This window comes from Hipposideros armiger, unplaced genomic scaffold (assembly GCF_001890085.2).
Source record: "Hipposideros armiger isolate ML-2016 unplaced genomic scaffold, ASM189008v1 scaffold_156, whole genome shotgun sequence".
Lineage (NCBI taxonomy): Eukaryota > Metazoa > Chordata > Mammalia > Chiroptera > Hipposideridae > Hipposideros > Hipposideros armiger.
Window position 1 is genome coordinate 158,915 of NW_017731506.1, and position 11,021 is coordinate 169,935.

The 11,021-nt window shown below is 41.1% G+C and overlaps 1 pseudogene; it reads left to right on the top strand.

Annotated features, from left to right (window-relative positions):
* Positions 1–6,026: 6,026 nt before the first annotated feature.
* On the top strand, positions 6,027–7,123 carry LOC109387390 (peptidyl-prolyl cis-trans isomerase D-like; annotated as a pseudogene).
* The last annotated feature ends 3,898 nt before the right edge of the window (positions 7,124–11,021 follow it).

Here is an 11,021-nt window from a genome sequence, read left to right on the forward strand (position 1 = left end):
GATTGCCCTGGGGAACTGGGCAGCACATACAGAGCTGGGAACTGGGCAGCACATACAGAGCTGGGCAATAGCCTGCCTCCTATGTTTAAAACAACAAGCTCAGGAGTAAGTCCAACTGTCTACCCAGCAAGCTTCCCATTTAATCTGATCATTAGAGAAAATAGAAAAACACATTTACTTAAAAAAAAGAAAAACAAAAAGGTTAAAATGTTCAATGTAGGCCATTTGAGAAATTAAAAGCATAAAAAGTTATAAAATTATCCATTATCTCACCACCAGAGATAAACACCATTAGTGTGTTGGTATATTTCTTTCTAGTCTTTTTTTCTATGTAAAAAATATTTTTCTCAATAAAGTAACTGAAATTGTAGTTTATAACCTGATTCTTTTTTTTTTTTTTTTTTTTTTTTTTTACTTAACAGTAGCATTCCACTTAATACCATTTTTCATGGTATTAAAAATTCTGAGGGCAGCTGGTTAGCTCAGTTGGTTAGAGCACAGTGCTCATAACACCAAGGTTGCTGGTTCAATTCACACATGGGCCAGTGAGCTGCACCCTCCACAATTAGACTGAAAACAACAACTTGACTTGGAGCTGATGGGTCCTGGAAAAAACACACTGTTCCCCAATAAAATGTTTTAAAAAATTCTGAAAGGATGATGGTAGTGGCGTCATAATATTTCCTATTATGGAGTCACTCTGATAATTTAACCATGCTTCTATTACTATATCGTTCGCACATCATGTTAATGTTATTGGAAGGTACGACTGGGAAACCTGCCCCAAATCATTCCACTGAAGTATTTTTTTAGGAAATAGTCAAATAGACCCTCTTCCTGCTGGAGAAAATAAAGATAATCTCTCATGACAAATCTATGTTTTGCAAATACATAAAAATGGCCAGTGTGGCTGACCCTATCAATGTTCCATCTCATATTTCCCTTTATCTATTCACCTGCTGCAATGGGTGACTCTTTCCTTACACCCTGACAGCTTCTCCTTTAAAGCACCAAGCTATCCTCTATCTGCAGGTTTCTTCCAGAATTCAGAGCCCCCAGGGGCAATCCTCAACCAAGGAGGGGGGAGTTGGTAGATAATTATCCCAACTTCCTTGACCCTCCCTGGGAAAGCAGTTACTCAGAGATTCCCTGAAGGGCTGAGTTGCAGTTGTCTGCATGGTAATCCACTCATTACTGGCTTTCCCCTCTTCCTGGCTGTCTTACTATCTCCACTGCTTCAGGAGTGCTCTCTGAGATCTCATCCCAAATAACTAGCTAAACTCAGCCTTGTCTCTGGGTCTGCTTGGGGGAAACTCAAACAAAAACAGTCATCTAAAAGGTTATCTAAAAAAGAATATAGAGGGGAGCACCTGCCAATTTTTCACAATTGGCTAATAAATTACTATTATTAATCATGCACTCTGTGTGGAAAATTCAAGAGTTTGTATCACTACCATCAAGGCTGTCTGAAACTGCCTTCCTCTCTGAGCCATCTTGACTCCCTCCCACCCTCTTTGAAATTTCTATGATTTTGAGTATAAATAGAATGTCAGTCCCTATTTCTTCAGTGATCGTTCTTTAGAACACACACATTGTTTGTCTGTAGGATTATTTAGAGACAGCCCTGTCACCTTTAGTGGTTGTTCTGCAAAGATTCTGGAGACATAGTAATTTGAAATGTCAGTGGATTTAAACAAACCCAAGTGTCTGCTAAATCCAACCAATAGGTTAATAGTCTTTGTTTATACAGCTGTGTCTTGATATAAACCTGCAGCAGTCAAGTACCACATAAATAACTTACCAAGGAGCACTTCAGGCCAATTCATGAAGCAATTGGTGTTTTAAATAAATTAGAAAGCCAAAGAGTCTTTGAAAACACAAACTGTTTACATAAGAATTGACTCTCTTTCTGCATAAAATAATGCAAACCTTTAGCACATTTCTAGAACATTCTCTACTAAGAACTGTTTTGCATCCCAACGATTAAAGAGTTTATGGCCCTTCCCTGCTCCCCCTTTCTTTGGAACCTTATTTCCCACACTAGTATACTTTTCTCTTCAGTTCTTTGCATTTAGAGACAGATTAAAATCTTTAGAGGCTAAATTATGGCACAGTTCTCATTCTCTACTGATACATAATTGAAAATCAACACAATTCTAAATTACAAAATGAGTAGAAGACAACAAAGTTCTAATATTTCCTATGATGAATATTTTGATGCTTTTTTTTTGAAGTATCAACTACATTTCAAAACCATTTCTTTTCTCGTACCTTAAGCATCGACCGAGTTTGCCTCTTCAGTAACCCCATCAGTGACACATCAGTGATTAGAGGTCAGTTAGCAGTACAGAATTATGAACTGAAAAGCTAGCAGAAGTCCCAAGTCACATATTCAACTACACTCCATATATATGCTAATAGCCAAAGAATTAAAAGGTGCTCCAAAATTTGGTCCTCTGGTTAGCATTCAGACAGGTGGTGAATTTATTTTACAGGAAAGAGGAAAGTCTAATCAAAAATGGCTATTGTGATGCCAGAGCCTCATCAAATGAGGGTGTTACTAGTGAAAATCAAATTAATTTACATATCACCAAACAAATGTCCCCACCAGTTTCTCTACCGGCTTCTGAAAACAAATTGACCTTAAAATAGCTGCTAGTCAAGTCTGGCAGCACAGGCAATTTATGAGCACTCATGCAGGCCAAAAACATCAGCTGGGTTTGACGTTCACAAAATGAATGGGAGCAGCCTGTCCAAACAATTCAAGTGACCTGAGATAAAGCTCCGTGTCTTGAGGCTCTCTTAGTTGACAAGGAGAAAAACCCAACTCAAACTAGCTCAAGTAAAAAAAAAAAATAGGAGGTGGGGAGGTTATGACTTCTGTACCTGGGAAGTCCTGGGTCTTCAGGAAAGTCCAGGGAACTTCAGGCAAGGCTGAATCCTGGGGCTCAAACAGTGCTGTCAGGGCCACGCTCTGCCACCCTTCCCTCAGCTCTGGTTGCCTGGAAAGTTGGAGTCACTCCACAGATCTGAGCGTCTTCTCCATGGCTCCTGGAAGCCTCGGGGCTGTCCCTGTTTGACTCAGCTTGCACCATTTGCCCATTCCTTAGTCTCAGGCTATTTTGGCCAAGGCTGGGGTTTATGCTCAGCCAGAAATCTGGAGCCCCATATACATATGAACTGGGAATGAGAGAATGAGACTGGGATGATTCCCCAAGAGATGCTGCATGGCCAAGTAAGAAAAGATGTCCACTATGATATCTTGTCTTTCATGTGGAGCACCTGTTGCTTGAAAGCAGAAACAATTTCATGCATTTGTCATGCTCAAAGCTGCCAACATAGATCCTAATCTCTAGTAGGTGCTCATCTCCACTTGTGAATCAATTGATTGACTAGTACACAATAAAAAAACCAGGGGGTTTCCTTGGAGCAAAGGCCATGCGTGGCAGTCTATGAAGACAAAGAACCTCACCAAAGGGCAGAGCTTACTCACACAGGCTACTAATGAGTCTTTGTAGACAATCGTCTATCTTAGAAAGCATTTACATTTCAAACAGTAGCCCTAAGATAGGCTGGGAGACCCAACTACATCTTGATCTAGACACCCAGCAATCCAGAATGACATTTACGAGTGGTGAGCTTATGGCTGGTTCTCTACATGGGACAAATGGGTTGCTACTCACACAATATTTTGACAACTTCACAAGCACGTTTAAGCCCCTAATTTCCCCCACAGCCAATCAACCAAAGTCTGTGTGGCAGATGTTTAGAAAAAACATTGGGATGTGTTCTAGTTACCCCTCTGCTATTAATAAGATGTGTGATTTTGAGCAAATCACTGAGTCTGAGTATCAGTTGCCACATCTATAAAGCATACAATTAGTTCTCCCTGTCAAGCTCTGGCATTCTGTAAGCCACAACTTACTGAGCTCTGTAACAGAGCACTGGCTCCCAACCTTGGCTTTTCAGAATAGTTTGAGAGCTTTAAAAATAACCCTGATGTCTAGGTCATAACTCAAACCAACTAATAAGAGTTTCTGGTGATAGGACCCAAGCATCAATACCTATTTTAAATCTCCCCAGGTGATTCGGATTTTCAGCCAAGATTTCACTATCCTATTTCATTTTGCAATCTTTCAGAAGAGCAAGCTGAACAGAATGATAAATGAGCCCTGACCAAGCATACCTCTCAGAGACCCCGTCTGACGTGGCCCCGTTGCTAGTGGCACCTGCCAATGAGCATTTCGCTTGCTGTGCTAGAAATTACTGTCTTTTATTGATGCTCCTAGTGTCATCTGGCACTCAACATATTTCAGGGCAAGTTTCCAGAGTTAGGGTATTATTATTTTTAGTGCTGGATTCTTAGTGGGACTGGTTTACCTGAAGCCATTTCAGCTGAAGGATATTTTTCACTATTAAGAGAATAGAAAACTTCAAAGTATTCCACATGTTGCATAATGAACTATGAAATGAGAGGCACCCAAGTGATAGTTTAATCATTTCCCTTCTCTTATGTAATAACACATATCTTTGTTCAAGTACATGAGTCATCAAATTCACTCCAACCTCAGAATGCACTGAAAAGCAGGGGGAAATATATCCTGGGCAATTAGTTGCTTTTTAAAAGGAAAAAAATCATAATCAGTTGAGCTTTATGTTGTTCAATAATGCTAACCAGCATTTATGTCACCTTCAATGATAGGTTGGTCTGTTTCATTGAACCTTTTTTCCTAGGGGGAAAAAAATTGCTACACAATTTCGTGATTCACATCCATACCTCCTGCCACATAATCGCATGTTCTCTGTGCAAGCCTGCCTCCTACGTGCAAGAGCTGGCTCCTCACCTTTGTTGTTTGTTCCTTCTTGTCTCTGCTTTGTGAGCTTTGATGCCCTTTCAAAAGAGCAAGACAGAAATAGCTTGGGTTGAAGTTTCACGAAGTTACCTTGTCTTCATGAAACTCCACTTAAAGGGTTCTAAAAATATATCTGACAAAATTGAAAAACATGACATAAATAAAGTCAATGAAAAGATGAGATCTCTTCACTGCCCCCCTTTTCTCCCAAGCATTAACACAGGAAATATAGTGGTGATTAAGTAAAAACAAATGCCTCAGTGTACCAAAATTAGCATTGTTTATTTTCTTCAGAGAGGTTCAAATTCATGGGATATATTTTCCACTTTGTGTAGGGAGGTTCTAGGGTGTAAGGGGTGCACAGCTTATGCTTATTTTATATGACTTCAAATCCAGTATTTCCTAAACTTCAGTGTAGATTCATTTCCACGGGAATGTTCAAAACCTACCTCTTCTACAAAAACCTTCCTATAGTGATTTCCCATAATAACCTGGATTTTTGGCATCTCTTAATTAATCACGTTGTTTGATAACACCAGACTCCATTCCCACAAGGCAACCCTAGCTTGGGGTTGAGTAAAAGTCACCCCTTTTAGGAGGAATTTGGATCCCTAAATTTATTATTGTCTCTGCCACACCTACTTCACTCACTGTGGTTACTATTAGTTCTCTGCAGTCTTACAACTCCATTGCTCTCACATTCCCTGAACCCCATCTGGGAGGTTTAAGGAGCTTGTATTAGTCAGTGTCTTCCAGAGACACAAAACCCTGTAGCATAAAGAGATACAGATAAGTATCCTCTATATACACATATACATACATACAGAGTGAGAGAGAAATTTTAAGGAATTAGCTCATGTGATTTGGGAGATGGGGGCGTGGGGGGGGGGCGTGGGCTGTCAAACCCAAAATTCATAAGGCAGGCTAGCAGGCTAAAAATTTAGGTAAGAATGGGCCGGCCGAGTGGCACGGTGGTTAAGAATTGACCTAGGATGCCAGNGAGAGAGAGAGAGAGAAAGAGATCATTCCTTGGTAAATACACCATTTCATTTGCCCCACATCTCATTAGGGACAGATCTGGATAGAGCACCTACTAATCTCTGGAGTGGGTTTCAGCTGCTGGGCAGCCACGAGATGCTCTGAGCCCCCTTCCAAACACGTCTGCAAGTCAAAATGTCACATCCATCACCCCAAACTAAGCCCTCCAATCCCAGTAACTCCCAAGTATTCTTTGACATGGACATCGGAGGCGAGAGAGTTGGTCAAATTGTCTTAGAATTGTTTGCAGACATTGTACCCAAAACTGCAGAAAATTTGTGTGCATTGTGTACAGGAGAAAAAGGTATTTGGGCACACCACTGGGAAACCTCTCCATTTCAAAGGATGCCCATTCCATTGAATTGTTAAGAAATTTATGATTCAGGGTGGAGACTTCTCAAATCAGAATGGGACAGATGGAGAAAGTATTTATGGTGAAAAATTAGAAGATAAAAATTTCTATTATAAGCATGACCAGGAGGGTTTATTAAGCATGGCAAACGCAGGCTGCAGTACAAATGGTTCTCAGTTCTTTATTACAACAGTTCCAACTCCTCATCTGGATGGGAAACATGTTGTATTTGGGCAAGTAATGAAAGAAATGGGTGTAGCAAGAATTCTGGAATATATAGAAGTGAAAGGTGAAAACCCAGCCAAATTGTGCATTATTGCAGAATGCAGAGAACTGAAGGAAGGGGATGATGGGGAAATATTCCCAAAGGACAGCTCTGGTGACAGCCACCCAGACTTTCCCAAGGATGCAGATATAAATTTAAAAGATGTAAATAAAGTATTACTAATAACAGAAGACTTAAAAAACATTGGAACTACTTTTTTCAAATCCCAGACCTAGGAGATGGCCATTGAAAAATACACAAAAGTGTTAAGCTATGTGGAAGGTTAAAAGGCTATTGTCGACAAAGCAGATAGATCAAAGCTGCAAGCTGTAGCTGTAAGCTGCATGCTGAATATTGGTGCTTGTAAACTGAAGATGTCAGATTGGCAGGGAGCAACTGACAGTTGTTTGGAGGCTCTCGAAATAGACCCATCAGATACCAAAGCCACTGTACCAAAGAGCTCAAGGGTGGCAAGGATTAAAAGAATACGATCAAGCATTGGCTGATCTTAAGAAAGCTCAGGAGACCGCACCAGAAGATAAAGCTATCCAGGCAGCACTGCTGAAAGTCAGACAAAAGATAAAGGCACAGAAAGATAAAGAGAATGTTTGCTAAAAAAGAATTCAGTTTTGCTTAAATATCATGCATTGATTGTATAAAAGCAATAAGAAAATTTAAGGGTTTTTGTACTTTATATATAATCCCTAATGTGTATCCTTTGAAACTTTAGTTCCCCATTGTTGACAGTTTAGGAATACTGATAATAGGTTCACTCTTAATAAAAGTGTTATAAAATAAAATTTTTTTAAAAATCTCAAAAGGATCTTTGAGCGAACATCTTTTCTTCTTGGACCTTTGACTTAAGCAGCCTCAGGCTTTGCTCTGAGCTTTCCCTTCATGTAAAGAATGTTCCTCCCCCATTCTGATTCAGGGGAGATTTTAAGTCTAAGTGTCCAAGCCCCCCCCTTCTATCTCAAAGACGTTTTTGGGATTCTGAGCTTTTGGAAGGATGAGGGGGAGAGGATGGTTCTCCAAGTGGAGCATGCTCGGTGATGGACTGGAGAGTCTGGAGGCATCGCAGCTGTGTGGAGCAGTGGTGCACCTTGTACTACCTGCTGTTACCTGGTGCTCCCTCAATGACTGAGAAGAACAGAGACAAACAAAGGAATGCCATGCTGACACAACCTCCACAGAGTCTCCTGGTGCTGGTGACAGATGATGCTTGCTCCCAAGAGACAAGTATGAAAGGTTTAACAATTATAATAGGTTCACGAACTCATCCTAGAAAAAGTGCTACCTACCTCATTGCTGAGTATCACTATGGTCACCTTTGAAATACTCCCCTTGGGAAGCTATGCACCGATGCCAGCACCTAGTCCACCCTTCAAAGCAATTTTGGAACTCTTTCTGGAATGGCCATCAGAACTGTCATCATACTGCCCTTGATGTCCTGAATGTCATCAAAGTGCCTTCCTTTCAATAATTCCTTTATCTTCAGGTAAAGAAAGAAGTCATTGGGGGCCAGATCAGGTGACTAGGGAGGGTGTGCCAATACANCTGTTCCCATCCCCCAATTCCCCAATAAAAATCTTTAAAAAAAAGAAAAATTTAGGTAAGATTAATCTTGCAGTTTTGAATCTGAAGTCTGGCAAGTCAGGCAGGGTTTCCATGTTGCACTCTGGAGGCAGGATTCTTTCTTCTTTGGGAAACATCAGTTTTTGCTTTTCAGGCCTTCAACTGATTAGATGAGGCCCACCCATATTATGGAGGGTAATCTGCTTTACTTAAAGTCTACTGATTTTAAATGTTAATCACATTTTTTAAAAATACCTTCAAAGCAACATCTAGACTAGTGTTTGACCAAACAATTGGGCACCATAGCCTAGCCAAGTTGACACATAAGATTAACCATCACAGAGCTACAGAAAGCAGGGCCCCTTTCTCAGGAAATAGAACCTTCATGCACTCCTCGCTTCCCCTTAAACTCTCCTTCTTCCTCAACCAGAGGGCTCTTCATCCAGTCACAAGACCAGAGAGCCTTGTATTCCTCAAAAGTTATTGATGATGTTCTGAGAAACCTTTCCTTGAGGCAGGACATACTTCAAGGCTGAGCTGCCTGAGTGGGGGAAAGGCCTGGGGTATAAGGACCTATGGGAAACTACATCCTCAAGTAGTATTTTAAAGTGTCACCAGTGGCTGATATCTGTGTTCATCAGTGCTGTTTCAGCTGAGCCTCTCTTTTCCTGTCCAAATGATAGAAAAGAGTTTCCTTAATGGCTTGTTAATTTGTCATCACTCACTTACTCTTAAACATTTTTGCATCCTGACCTCTGCTCCCCACGCCCACCTAACTTAAACTCCTTGTTGGAGATTTCTTGATGATTCATTAATTATCAGATTCTCTTGGGTCCACTGTCTTTGGCCTCCAGCTGCATTTGGGGTTATTCCTGCATCTTCCTTTCTGCCTCTTTTTCTTATGCTTGATTTGCAAGAGAATCTTCTTTATCTGACAATCTAAATACAGTATTCCCCAAAGTTTTCCTTCCGCTAGATTCACTTCTCCACCACCATCTCCTTAACAATCTTTTCTACCCTCAAACTTGACCATCTTGATAACGAAGATTCCAATGTTTATCTCTAGCTTCAACCTGTCTCATAAGCTCTGGACTAATATTTTTTCTCCATATTTAGGACCTCTCCACCTAGCTGTACCTCTGTTACCTAAATCTCATTATGTCAAAAAGTCATTGTCTATCTCCTTGCCAAAAAATTGTGTGTGTGTGTGTGTGTGTCTGTGTGTGTGTCTGTGTGTGTGTGCGCGTGCGCGTGTGTTTTCCTGGTACTGAACTCTCTATAAATGTATCACATTTTCCAAGTACTCAGGTTTCAACTAAAATTTGAATATTTTCTGAACATTGTCTTGCCCTGGCCCCCACATCCACCTCATTTCCAAGCACTATTTATTCCACTAATACATTGTCTCACAGTCTCTCACGTTGTCCCTCTCACGATGTTCTCACTGCCATCATGCTGGTGAAAGCCTCTTTCCTCATCACTCATTTCCTCTCTTGCAATAGCCACCTCACTGTCCTCACTTCACCAGCAAATGAGCTTCCTGGCGTTCCTAAGCACACCTGAGTTTCTCATTCTCCACACTTTTGCTCAGGGGCTTTTCTCCATACCTTTGCTCAGGTTATTTCCTCAGCAACCACCTTTCAGGAAGCTACCCTTGAATCCATAGGCTTTGCTCTGCCATTCTGGCATGTGACACCGTGTTGCCCTGTAGCAATTTATGGACCTCTATTTTCCACTATGACTTTAATTTGTCTTGGAAGCCCCTGTAGAGGTAAAGAGCTTATCATCTGAAAGTGCAAATAGCTACATCCACCAATATAAAGTGTTGCTCATAGAAGGTGCTTTGTAGATCCTTGTGGAAGTAAGGAATGTACGCTAATATTGCTTCTCCTCCAGAATTTAAATGGAGCATAGGGACTTTGCCTTATACTCTGCTATTCCCATTCCTACTCCAACCCCATGATAGCGTGAGACACATAGATCTCAGTAAACCTCTGTTATTTGAGAGGCTCACAGACTTAAAAAGGCCTGGAAAGAACAACCCTGCCTTGAGCCAGAAAAAGATCTCAACTAGAGATAGCATACTGGTGGCCATGTACTGATTACAAAAATACTTTGATGATTCTCCTAAGGTTTTAAATTAGTTGCTTTAATAAATAAGTAAGAAAACCCTTTAATAAATCAGAAGATAGCATACAAAAATCTGGACGTCCATCTTTTCTCGAAAAACAATGACAATTAGCAATGTTGGGCCCATATTCCCATTGGATGACAATTGGTTGGAGTTGATTCAAGTGCCTCCTTACAACAGGGCCTAGACTCTCCCATTTGCCACAATTCCTTCCCGCCCTGTTTAAAGCACCAGCCTGGTCCCTGTAAACACAGGAGTTTGGAGCCCCTGAGCTAAGCCATTCAGGACCATACTTGCTTTTATAGCCACCCACCAGATAGGCTCTTCCTGTGACAACAAGAGTATTCCAGATTTCACACTGACTTCCATGTCCAGGCTGACAAATGAAGGCCCATTTCACAGGGGACCTGTGGAGCCATTCCCTGCACCAGTGACCTCATTCTGTCTCTTTGTGCCTTTCTTCTCTGTTTCAAGTGAAAACAAGCCAAGGCCATAAACAAAAACAAGCTTTCATCCTCACTCTCCTTAAAGAACAAATCAGAGCTATTGCCAGCCCCTCCCAAGTGTGAGTACGTTCCCCAGAACAAACACTAGCAGCAGTCTGNTTTGCTGCTGATTGAATCAGATCTGCCTGTTTTCCAGAGGTCATATGATTCTCCCTTTTGACTCATGGCTCATGATTCACTTCAAAAACTAGGATAACTTGACTTTGCCAGTTCAGTGTGACCATTCATCTTTGCCTCTGAGACCTTCAGCTGCGCTTAGCTGCTAGGGCTCAGTCAGCAGCCTCTGTACAGTAGAAAACGA